This window comes from Anopheles ziemanni, assembly GCF_943734765.1.
Source record: "Anopheles ziemanni chromosome X unlocalized genomic scaffold, idAnoZiCoDA_A2_x.2 X_unloc_53, whole genome shotgun sequence".
Taxonomy (NCBI): domain Eukaryota; kingdom Metazoa; phylum Arthropoda; class Insecta; order Diptera; family Culicidae; genus Anopheles; species Anopheles ziemanni.
In genome coordinates this window covers 170,001-183,165 of record NW_026689822.1, presented here as the reverse complement: position 1 = coordinate 183,165, position 13,165 = coordinate 170,001, and the positions used below count along the sequence as shown (strand labels likewise).

Here is a 13,165-nt window from a genome sequence, read left to right as displayed (position 1 = left end):
TCATATGGTATTTTACGAAAAATCGGCTAAGTCCCAAAATGGGGATGTCAGAACTACACTCAAATGTTACCACACCAAGCAAGGCAAACTTATATGAAGCAAAGGACCCTGATGGGTCATATGGTATTGATTGAAAAATCGGCTAAGTCCCAAAATGGGGATGTCAGAACTACACTCAAATGTTACCACACCAAGCAAGGCAAACTTATATGAAGCAAAGGACCCTGATGGGTCATATGGTATTTTACGAAAAATCGGCTAAGTCCCAAAATGATGATGTCAGAACTACACTCAAATGTTACCATACCAAGCAAGGCAAACTTATATGAAGGAAAGGACCCATATGGGTCATATGGTATTTTACGAAAAATCGGCTAAGTCCCAAAATGGGGATGTCTGAACTACACTCATATGTTACCACACCAAGCAAGGCAAACTTATATGAAGCAAAAGACCCTGATGGGTCAAATGGTATTTTACGAAAAATCGGCTAAGTCCCAAAATGGGGATGTCAGAACTACACTCATATGTTACCACACCAAGGAAGGCAAACTTATATGAAGCAAAAGGACCCTGATGGGTCAAATGGTATTTTACGAAAAATCGGCTAAGTCCCAAAATGGGGATGTCAGAACTACACTCAAATGTTATCACACCAAGCAAGGCAAACTTATATGAAGCAAAGGACCCTGATGGGTCAAATGGTATTTTACGAAAAATCGGCTAAGTCCCAAAATGGGGATGTCAGAACTACACTCAAATGTTACCACACCAAGCAAGGCAAACTTATATGAAGCAAAGGACCCTGATGGGTCATATGGTATTTTACGAAAAATCGGCTAAGTCCCAAAATGGGGATGTCAGAACTACACTCATATGTTACCACACCAAGCAAGGCAAACTTATATGAAGCAAAGGACCCTGATGGGTCATATGGTATTTTACGAAAAATCGGCTAAGTCCCAAAATGGGGATGTCAGAACTACACTCAAATGTTACCACACCAAGCAAGGCAAACTTATATGAAGCAAAGGACCCTGATGGGTCATATGGTATTTTACGAAAAATCGGCTAAGTCCCAAAATGGGGATGTCAGAACTACACTCATATGTTACCACACCAAGCAAGGCAAACTTATATGAAGCAAAGGACCCTGATGGGTCAAATGGTATTTTACGAAAAATCGGCTAAGTCCCAAAATGGGGATGTCAGAACTACACTCATATGTTACCACACCAAGCAAGGCAAACTTATATGAAGCAAAGGACCCTGATGGGTCAAATGGTATTTTACGAAAAATCGGCTAAGTCCCAAAATGGGGATGTCAGAACTACACTCATATGTTACCACACCAAGCAAGGCAAACTTATATGAAGCAAAGGACCCTGATGGGTCATATGGTATTTTACGAAAAATCGGCTAAGTCCCAAAATGGGGATGTCAGAACTACACTCAAATGTTACCACACCAAGCAAGGCAAACTTATATGAAGGAAAGGACCCTGATGGGTCATATGGTATTTTACGAAAAATCGGCTAAGTCCCAAAATGGGGATGTCAGAACTACACTCAAATGTTACCACACCAAGCAAGGCAAACTTATATGAAGGAAAGGACCCTGATGGGTCATATGGTATTTTACGAAAAATCGGCTAAGTCCCAAAATGGGGATGTCAGAACTACACTCAAATGTTACCACACCAAGCAAGGCAAACTTATATGAAGGAAAGGACCCTGATGGGTCATATGGTATGGATCGAAAAATCGGCTAAGTCCCAAAATGGGGATGTCAGAACTACACTCAAATGTTACCACACCAAGCAAGGCAAACTTATATGAAGGCAAGGACCCTGATGGGTCATATGGTATTTTACGAAAAATCGGCTAAGTCCCAAAATGGGGATGTCAGAACTACACTCAAATGTTACCACACCAAGCAAGGCAAACTTATATGAAGCAAAGGACCCTGATGGGTCATATGGTATTGATTGAAAAATCGGCTAAGTCCCAAAATGGGGATGTCAGAACTACACTCAAATGTTACCACACCAAGCAAGGCAAACTTATATGAAGCAAAGGACCCATATGGGTCATATGGTATTTTACGAAAAATCGGCTAAGTCCCAAAATGATGATGTCAGAACTACACTCAAATGTTACCATACCAAGCAAGGCAAACTTATATGAAGGAAAGGACCCATATGGGTCATATGGTATTTTACGAAAAATCGGCTAAGTCCCAAAATGAGGATGTCAGAACTACACTAAAAAGTTACCACACCAAGCAAGGCAAAGTACCTAGGTGAACCCTAGGAAGAAACACGGACCAAGTCAGATGGCCTAAGTCAATAGAACAAGTGACCTAGGCAAAGTTGTATGGCGCTGAGGACCCTGAAAAATCTGGTTAGTGTAGTTTAGACAGGGTAGGTTTTTGGGTCGGCCGAACCCCCTTATTTTGGGTTTTGGCCTCATCAAGAAGCTACACCTAGGCAAACTGCCTAGGGTGAAAGTGCGAAGACCAATCGAATAGTAAGACAAGTTTTGACCGATCGCCCTAGGCAAGCTTGTATGAAGAAAGGGACCCTATGGGTCATATGGAAATACATGAAAAATCGGCTAAGTCCCAAAATTGGGATGTCTGAACTACACTAAAAAGTTACCACATCAAGCAAGGCAAAGTACCTAGGTGAACCCTAGCAAGAAACACGGACCAAGTCAGATGGCCTAAGTCAAGAGAACAAGTGACCTAGGCAAAGTTGTATGACGGTGAGGACCCTGAAAAATCTGGTTAGTGTAGTTTAGACAGGGGAGGTTTCTGGGTCGGCTGAACCTCCTTATTTCGGGTTTTGGCCTCCTCAAGAAGACAGACCTAGGCAAACTGCCTAGGGTGAAAGTGCGAAGACCAATCGAATAGTAAGACAAGTTTTGACCGATCGCCCTAGGCAAGCTTGTATGAAGAAAGGGACCCTATGGGTCATATGGAAATACATGAAAAATCGGCTAAGTCCCAAAATTGGGATGTCTGAACTACACTAAAAAGTTACCACATCAAGCAAGGCAAAGTACCTAGGTGAACCCTAGGAAGAAACACGGACCAAGTCAGATGGCCTAAGTCAAGAGTACAAGTGACCTAGGCAAAGTTGTATGGCGCTGAGGACCCTGAAAAATCGGGTTAGTGTAGTTCAGACAGGGGAGGTTTCTGGGTCGGCTGAACCTCCTTATTTCGGGTTTTGGCCTCCTCAAGAAGACAGACCTAGGCGAATTGCCTAGGGTGAAACTGCGAAGACCAATCGAATAGTAAGACAAGTTTTGACCGATCGCCCTAGGCAAGCTTGTATGAAGAAAGGGACCCTTAGGGTCATATGGAAATTCATGAAAAATCGGCTAAGTCCCAAAATTGGGATGTCAGAACTACACTAAAAAGTTACCACATCAAGCAAGGCAAAGTACCTAGGTGAACCCTAGGAAGAAACACGGACCAAGTCAGATGGCCTAAGTCAAGAGTATAAGTGACCTAGGCAAAGTTGTATGGCGCTGAGGACCCTGAAAAATCGGGTTAGTGTAGTTAAGACAGGGGAGGTTTCAGGGTCGGCCAGACCTCCTTATTTCGGGTTTTGGCCTCCTCAAGAAGACAGACCTAGGCGAATTGCCTAGGGTGAAACTGCGAAGACCAATCGAATAGTAAGACAAGTTTTGACCGATCGCCCTAGGCAAGCTTGTATGAAGAAAGGGACCCTATGGGTCATGTGGAAATATACGAAAAATCGGCTAAGTCCCAAAATTGGGATGTCAGAACTACACTATAAAGTTACCACATTAGCAAGGCAGACTTGTATGAAGAACGGGACCCTGGTGAAAGTAGCAAATATCCCAAACCGAACATGAATATTATACACACAAGAGTACGAACATAAAGGAACACGGACCAAGCGTACCGAGAGAATCGGTACTATAGAGCCCTCGTGGTTCTACACAAAGACTTTATGTTCGGGGTTCACACCCCAAATCGAACGTGGAATTTACTTTCTGATGGTCATGCGGTCGTCCAAAGGGGTCTAGTATCCTGGGATGACAAGCATCACGGGCACAGCTCGTATCAAAACAGTCGAAGAGGCCCGCGAAAGCTTGCTTTCCATGGCTATGCGATGCACAAATTGAGTTTACTCACCGTAGTATAAAACGAACGAACCGAACCTATCCGAGTAGGGATAATGGGCGCAGTAACATACTTCTGTGACCCAGCGAGAGTTGAACGAGGTGACATGAACTGTCAGTGGCTTATATCAGATGGGATACATACATGAGATTGCTTTCAAATCTACACTCGAAAACCTAACCAAGTAAAAGCGAACGTGGGAAGGATTCGAAACCGGTCACGAAATCTTAAGCTGGAAAGAGTCATCACTATGGATACATATTATGCGAAACCAATCAAGTGCTCAGTACTGATCCAAAACCTAAGAGCACTAGTGAACACCTTATTCTCACCCTAGTTCACATCCAAGTGATCGACCACGTGTGTGAAGCAAAGACCAATCGAATTCCTCAATGGACCGAACACTATGAACAAATGGCCAAAAACGTTATAACTATCCAAACATACTACTATCTAGCGAAAGTCATCACGATGGAACCATACCATGATCTTTAACCTATAGCGCTCACCATATTCCTACCCAGAGTGCAAGTGAACAGATTGCCCACCCGTACCCAGTTCACAACCACGTGATCGACTAACATACCGAGGTTACCACAAGTCAAAGTTATACGTTTACAAGCGCAAGACCAATCGAAAACCCCGAAAGCAATCTCGACCCAAAATGTATTATCCGTGAGTGTAGTCGAGTCTCGTACTCGTCATCTGTAATCGTCGGATAGAATATCCAGTACACGGTTGTCTTTCCAAATGAAATCTACATACAGAACTCGCTCTTGGCAAATGGGTGGCAATGGCGCAATCAGGAGCGAGTTCCCGTCCGGGTGCCAAGTGATTGGCAAATGTCTGGGGGAAAGCAACCATATATTGATTTGTCTGTTAGTGTACTGGGTGTTTGAGGTATGTAGTATCCACGCTTGGTTGGGTGTGTCAGAGGACCGTGAATGCGTTCGCAACCCCAATTGGGGTACATCGGGAATGATTTTGTGGAACCGATGTGCCCGGCACACACTAAGTTTTGTTGCAAGTTAATAGTGTGCCATGTCCGGGGGGGTTGTGATTAAACTCTGGTGAATTGCGTACTGTGGTGATTGGGGTATGAAAGCCCCGCAGTTGCAATGATCGGACGCGCCTAGCGTGTCCTTTAGTTGATGGTAGGGAAATGAAGGCCCTTGTCAGCTCACCTAAGTATTCATGGAAGTTTGGCATAAGGTCGCTGTGGTAGGGGTATGAAGGCCCCGTCAGCGCATGCACAATCGGGCGCACGAGCGCTTAGCGGAGTCGAATGCCGCTCAAGTGCCTGTCCGGTGCATCGGGTGTGTGTGTGATACGAGGGCAATGAGGTTCGCACGGGGGCTCGCCTCCCGTGTGCTACCGGACTTGACAACATATAGAACGTGGTGTTTGCTCCTCCGGGTGCAATGGGACAATGAACATTCGAACGCAAAGTCGGAATTCTGGTTGATCCTACCAGTAATATACGCTCGTCTCAAAGGTTAAGCCATGCATGTCTAAGTACAAACAGATTTAATGTGAAACCGCATAAGGCTCAGTATAACAGCTATAATTTACGAGATCATCAACCTAGTTACTTGGATAACTGTGGAAAATCTAGAGCTAATACATGCAACATGCCAGGACCCTCGCGGGAACTGGTGCACTTATTAGTCAAACCAATCGCGGGTTCTCCGTGTCATTGAGTTGAAGTCTGGATAATGATGCTGATCGTATGGTCTCGCACCGACGACAGATCTCGCAAATATCTGCCCTATCAACTATGGATGGTAGTATAGAGGACTACCATGGTTGCAACGGGTAACGGGGAATCAGGGTTCGATTCCGGAGAGGGAGCCTGAGAAATGGCTACCACATCCAAGGAAGGCAGCAGGCGCGTAAATTACCCAATCCCGGGACGGGGAGGTAGTGACGAGAAATAACAATATGAAACTCTTTAATGATGTTTCATAATTGGAATGAGTAGAGCATAAATCCTTCTACGAGGATCAAGTGGAGGGCAAGTCTGGTGCCAGCAGCCGCGGTAATTCCAGCTCCACTAGCGTATATTAAAATTGTTGCGGTTAAAACGTTCGAAGTTGATACTTGTCCAACACAGTCCGGCTCCGCCGACCCGGTCAACCCGTGGTCGGTGGGCCAAGTCGGAATCTGGTTGCGACTCAATGGTGTGGTAGGGCACCAAGTCTGTGTCATGGTGTGCCCTTCAACGGGTGCAAGTGTAACATAGAGCTCGACCGCTCACGTTTACCTTGAACAAATTAGAGTGCTTAAAGCAGGGTGCCCAAACGCCCTAGAATAATCTTGCATGGAATAATGGAATACGACCTTGGTCTAATCTTTCATTGGTTTGTACTCAGACCGGAGGTAATGATTAACAGAAGTAGTTGGGGACACTAGTATTACGGCGCGAGAGGTGAAATTCGTAGACCGTCGTAAGACTAACTAAAGCGAAGGCATTTGTCAAGGATGCTTTCTTTAATCAAGAACGAAAGTTAGAGGATCGAAGGCGATTAGATACCGCCCTAGTTCTAACCGTAAACGATGCCAACTAGCAATTGGGAGACGCTACAACCAGGTGCTCTCAGTAGCTTCCGGGAAACCAAAGTCAGGTTCCGGGGGAAGTATGGTTGCAAAGTTGAAACTTAAAGGAATTGACGGAAGGGCACCACAATGAAATGGAGCTTGCGGTTCAATTTGACTCAACACGGGAAAACTTACCAGGTCCGAACTTATGGAGGTGAGACAGATTAATAGCTCTTTCTCAAATTTAAGGGTAGTGGTGCATGGCCGTTCTTAGTTCGTGGATTGATTTGTCTGGTTAATTCCGATAACGAACGTGACTCACATATGCTAACTAGAACGCAGTCAGCGTTAATGCGTCGATGCCGATTGGAACGGGTTAGGACCTTTCGGTGGAGTATGACCTGACACCTTCGCTGTTCGTGTGCGCAAGTGCACTTACGGTACGCTGCTTAGCAGGACAATTTGTGTTTAGCAAAATGAGATCGAGCGATAACAGGTCCGTGATGCCCTTAGATGTTCTGGGCTACACGCGTGCTACAATGTGGGTAGCAGCGTGTCTCCTATTCCGAGAGGAACGGGAAATCACTCAAATACTCACTTAGTAGGGATTATGGATTGCAATGGTCCATATGAACTCGGAACTTCTAGTAAGTGCTGGTCATCAGCCAGCGTTGAATACGTCCCTGCCCTTTGTACACACCGCCCGTCGCTACTACCGATGGATTATTTAGTGAGGTCTTTGGAGATGATCGTTCGCTGGATCCTCGTGAACCGCGTCTGCTTTATCGAAGTTGACCGAACTTGATGATTTAGAGGAAGTAAAAGTCGTAACAAGGTTTCCGTAGGTGAACCTGCGGAAGGATCATTAGTGGCCAAGTGATCCTTCCAGAAGTCCGAACCTGCGGGTTGAGACTTCGGCACAAGTTGCCATATGATAATTGACGAAACACTATAGAAGTCCGAACCTGCGGGTTGAGACTCAGGCACAAGTTGCCATATGAAAGTTGACGAAACACTAACAAGTCCGAACCTGCGGGTTGAGACTTAGGCACACGTTGCCTTATACATGACTTCGAACAAATACACAAGTCCGAACCTGCGGGTTGAGACTTAGGCACAAGTTGCCTTATACATGACTTCGAACAAATACACAAGTCCGAACCTGCGGGTTGAGACTTAGGCACAAGTTGCCATATGAAAGTTGACGAAACACTAACAAGTCCGAACCTGCGGGTTGAGACTTAGGCACACGTTGCCTTATACATGACTTCGAACAAATACACAAGTCCGAACCTGCGGGTTGAGACTTAGGCACAAGTTGCCTTATACATACATTGGCCAAATAAACAGAAGTCCGAACCTGCGGGTTGAGACTTAGGCACAAGTTGCCATATTATATTCGATCAAACACTAAGTAGTCCGAACCTGCGGGTTGAGACTCAAGACCGTAACAAGATGTTACTATACAAGTCCGAACCTAAGGGTTGAGACTTAATGCGATCTAGATACCAAGTTGACATCCAATACCTGTTGAGCAAAACCAAAGATTCCCTGTTCTCGAATGATTACACTATATAACAGGGAATCATGAAGAAATCAAGCAAGCGTGAAACAAAGTCATCACTTGGGCATGCTCGATAGCCAACCACATGACCTTAACCTAAGAGAGCATGCAAACCACATGATACCTATAAACGATTAACCCGCCCTAGTTCAATCGTTCACCAAGTGATGACTTCAGTATGGCTAAGAGAAAAACTTTTGAATGGGAAAAACTCTAAGTCCGAACCTCCGGGTTGAGACTTCCGCGTCGGAGGTGGGCGCACCTCCTATCCGAAAGATGGTGAATCAGGGGTGTTCGATCAGCAATGGTCGGATGCCCCGTCGTAGTCCAACTATGACAATCCAAGTCAAGACCTCCGGGTTGAGACTTCCGCGTCCGGAGGTACGCGTACCGCCTACCCGAAAGATGGTGAATCAGGGGTGTTCGATCAGCAATGGTCGGATGCCCCGTCGTAGTCCAACTATGACAATCAAAGTCAAGACCTCCGGGTTGAGACTTCCGCGTCCGGAGGTACGCGTACCGCCTACCCGAAAGATGGTGTGCTTCTGGGGTATTCGATGAGTCGGATACCCCGTCGTAGTCCAACTATGACAATCAAAGTCAAGACCTCCGGGTTGAGACTTCCGCGTCCGGAGGTACGCGTACCGCCTACCCGAAAGATGGTGAATCAGGGGTGTTCGATCAGCAATGGTCGGATGCCCCGTCGTAGTCCAACTATGACAATCAAAGTCAAGACCTCCGGGTTGAGACTTCCGCGTCCGGAGGTACGCGTACCGCCTACCCGAAAGATAGTGAATCAGGGGTGTTCGATCAGCAATGGTCGGATGCCCCGTCGTAGTCCAACTATGACAATCAAAGTCAAGACCTCCGGGTTGAGACTTTCTAAGAGTACAAGCATAAAGGAACACGGACCAAGCCGTACCGAGAGAATCGGTACTAGAGCCCTTGTGGTTCTACATTGAGAGAGCCCTCGTGGTTCTCATTAGGGGCTTTATGCAAGAAGTACTCAATACTGTGGTGTGAAGTATAAAGTATAGAGTCCTCCACTGGTCCACACTGCTTCGGCGGTCCTGGGTAAGATAGTTAGTTCTAGCTTGCCCTATGTGGAAGAGGACACAATACCCTACCTGTTGAGCTTGAAACAAAGTCATCACTTGGGCATGCTCATATTGCCATACACAATTACATTATATTCGAATGAGCATGCAAGCGACCCTATATAGACCGAACCAAAACGATAGATACCGCCGTAGTTCACCCCCACCAAGTGATGACTTCAGTATGGCTAGTGTGTGAAGTATAAAGTATAGTCCTCCCCTGGTCCACACTGCTTCGGCGGTCCTGGGTAAGATAGTTAGTTCTAGCTTGCCCTATGTGGAAGAGGACACAATACTTAATACTTAGAGTACAAGCATAAAGGAACACGGACCAAGCCGTACCGAGAGAATCGGTACTAGAGCCCTCGTGGTTCTACATTGAGAGAGCCCTCGTGGTTCTCATTAGGGGCTTTATGCAAGACGTACTCAATACTGTGGTGTGAAGTTTAAAGTATAGAGTCCTCCCCTGGTCCACACTGCTTCGGCGGTCCTGGGTAAGATAGTTAGTTCTAGCTTGCCCTATGTGGAAGAGGACTATACCCTACCTGTTGAGCTTGAAACAAAGTCATCACTTGGGCATGCTCATATTGCCATACAATATTCCATTATCTACTAATGAGCATGCAGCTATATGATTATAACCTGTAAACGATTACCCCGCCGTAGTTCAGCGCTTCAACCAAGTGATGACTTCAGTATGGCTAGTGTGTGAAGTATAAAGTATAGTCCTCCCCAGGTCCACACTGCTTCGGCGGTCCTGGGTAAGATAGTTAGTTCTAGCTTGCCCTATGGTGGAAGAGGACACCATACTTAATACTGTGGTGTAATGAACAAAGTATAGTCCTCCACTGGTCCACGCTGCTTTGCAGTCCTGGGTAAGATAGTTAATTCTAGCTTGCCCTATGTGGAAGAGGGCATACAAGACAAAGTATAGTTCTCCCCTGGTCCACGCTGCTTCGGCAGTCCTGGGTAAGATAGTTAATTCTAGCTTGCCCTATGTGGAAGAGAGCATACATGAACCAAGAACGAAGGTTATGATCGAGGAATGATTCGACAACTAACCGATGGTATGAAATGTGAAGAATTCAAGCAAGCACACAATCAAGTCATCACTTGGGCATGCTCGATAGCCAACCTCATGACATTAACCTAGTAGAGCATGCGAAAACCAATATATATGTAAACGATGCCCCTCCCTAGTTCAGCGCTTCAACCAAGTGATGACTTCAGAATGGCTAAATCAAATCGGTTCAAAACATACCATCGGTACCCTATTGAAACACACAAGTCGATATCAAACCTCTTAATTGTGTAGTCCTCCACTGGTCCACGCCGCTGCGGCGGTCCTGGGTAAGATAGTTCATTCTAGCTTGCCCTATGTGGAAGAGGGCACATTACTCAATACTGTGGTGTTATGAACAAAGTATAGTCCTCCTCTGGTCCACGCTGCTTCGGCGGTCCTGGGTAAGATAGTTAATTCTAGCTTGCCCTATGTGGAAGAGGGCATACAAGACAAAGTATAGTTCTCCCCTGGTCCACGCTGCTTCGGCGGTCCTGGGTAAGATAGTTAATTCTAGCTTGCCCTATGTGGAAGAGAGCATACATGAACCAAGAACGAAGGTTATGATCGAGGAATGATTCGACAACTAACCGATGGTATGAAATGTGAAGAATTCAAGCAAGCACACAATCAAGTCATCACTTGGGCATGCTCGATAGCCAACCTCATGACATTAACCTAGTAGAGCATGCGAAAACCAATATATATGTAAACGATGCCTCCCTAGTTCAGCGCTTCAACCAAGTGATGACTTCAGAATGGCTAAATCAAATCGGTTCAAACCATACCATCGGTATCCTATTGAAACACACAAGTCGATATCAAACCTCATGATTGTGTAGTCCTCCACTGGTCCACGCCGCTTCGGCCGTCCTGGGTAAAATGGAACATTCCAGCTTGCCCTATGTGGAAGAGGGCACATTACTCAATACTGTGGTGTGAAGTATAAAGTTCAGTTCTCCCCTGGTCCACGCTGCTTCGGCGGTCCTGGGTAAGATAGTTCATTCTAGCTTGCCCTATGTGGAAGAGGACACTTCATACTTCGTCTCTAAGCGGCGGCTTGACTCCTCCCTACGGGGAACGGGTTTACGCGCACAGCGGCGGCTTACGCACTATGGCAGTCATGGATGCCTTACGTTTCTATGAAAAGTGTGTTCCTCCCCTGGTCCACGCTGCTTCGGCAGTCCTGGGTAAGATAGTTAGTTCTAGCTTGCCCTATGTGGAAGAGGACACGTAGACTTACTGTGGTGTGAAGTATAAAGTTCAGTTCTCCCCTGGTCCACGCCGCTTCGGCCGTCCTGGGTAAAATGGATTCATCCAGCTTGCCCTATGTGGAATGAGGACACTTTATGCTTCGTCTCTAAGCGGCGGCTTGCTCCTCCCTACGGGGAACGGGTATACGCGCACAGCGGCGGCTTACGTTATGGCAGTCATGGATGCCTTACGTTTCCATGAAAAGTGTGTTCCTCCCCTGGTCCACGCTGCTTCGGCAGTCCTGGGTAAGATAGTTAGTTCTAGCTTGCCCTATGTGGAAGAGGACACGTAGACTTACTGTGGTGTGAAGTATAAGGTTCAGTTCTCCCCTGGTCCACGCCGCTTCGGCCGTCCTGGGTAAAATGGATTCATCCAGCTTGCCCTATGTGGAATGAGGACACTTTATGCTTCGTCTCTAAGCGGCGGCTTGCTCCTCCCTACGGGGAACGTCTATACGCGCACAGCGGCGGCTTACGCAAGTTAGTCACCCTCGGCAGTGGATCACTCGGCTCATGGATCGATGAAGACCGCAGCTAACTGCGCGTCATAATGTGAACTGCAGGACACATGAACATTGATAAGTTGAACGCATATTGCACGTCGTGGGAACCTACCATGATGTACAGATGACTGAGCGCTTATATTTGAGAAATGTATCGCATACATTTAACTACGCCGTGACACCCGTCACGAGACGTGCACCATGATGTTAACTAGGGTCGCGACGACCCGCTAGCATTAAAGAACCCGTGGTTTACAATATACTGGCATTGGAATTCGAAGTATTTAGAGCGTCCGTGTTCCCGCGTGAGGCGGAAGTACGAGGAGAAGGCGTGCTTGTGGTGTCTGTGGTGGTGTTTACTGATGTCTAGCTTCAGCTTATTTATTTATTTAAATAGAAGCGAAGATGTCAAAGTAGCGTCGAAGCAGCAGCGAATAGCACAAATGATTCAAGTATGGAAGTTGACCAAAGGAACACAAACAAACTAGCGTATGGGCAAAGGAAGGTATCAGTGAGTTAAACCACACGCGGGCTAACAGCCCGTTAACCGAGTCCAACGGTACATATTGGACATTGAAACAAAGTAGTCGCAAGCCAGATGTGACGATAACAACCGCAAGGTACATAAGCCTCAGTTCATGTGTGACAACCCCCTGAATTTAAGCATATTAATAAGGGGAGGAAAAGAAACCAACCGGGATTCCCTGAGTAGCTGCGAGCGAAACGGGAGAAGCTCAGCACGTAGGGGTGGCGGCCTGTCCGTCTATCCGATTCCGTGTACTGGTGCGTCTCACTATCCGTCATCTTAGCGCTTTTCAAGTCCAACTTGAATGTGGCTCAGAACCCATAGAGGGTGATAGGCCCGTAGAACAGCGCCCGTTGGATGATGGACCGAGCGTGCCATGGAGTCGTGTTGCTTGATAGTGCAGCACTAAGTGGGAGGTAAACTCCTTCTAAAGCTAAATACAACCATGAGACCGATAGTAAACAAGTAC

General features: G+C 46.4%; 2 non-coding genes across 2 annotated transcripts in view; both read left to right on the top strand.

Moving 5' to 3' along the window:
• The first annotated feature begins 12,153 nt into the window (after window positions 1–12,153).
• On the top strand, window positions 12,154–12,308 carry LOC131292378 (5.8S ribosomal RNA). Its single transcript, XR_009190027.1, has one exon. It is a non-coding gene; the product is annotated as a 5.8S ribosomal RNA (ribosomal RNA).
• Window positions 12,309–12,796: 488 nt separating this feature from the next.
• Window positions 12,797–13,165, top strand: part of LOC131292383 (large subunit ribosomal RNA) — a 4,089-nt gene continuing 3,720 nt past the window's right edge. Inside the window, exon 1 of the ribosomal RNA XR_009190031.1 lies at window positions 12,797–13,165. This exon is cut by the window's right edge and continues 3,720 nt beyond it. This is a non-coding gene — a ribosomal RNA (large subunit ribosomal RNA).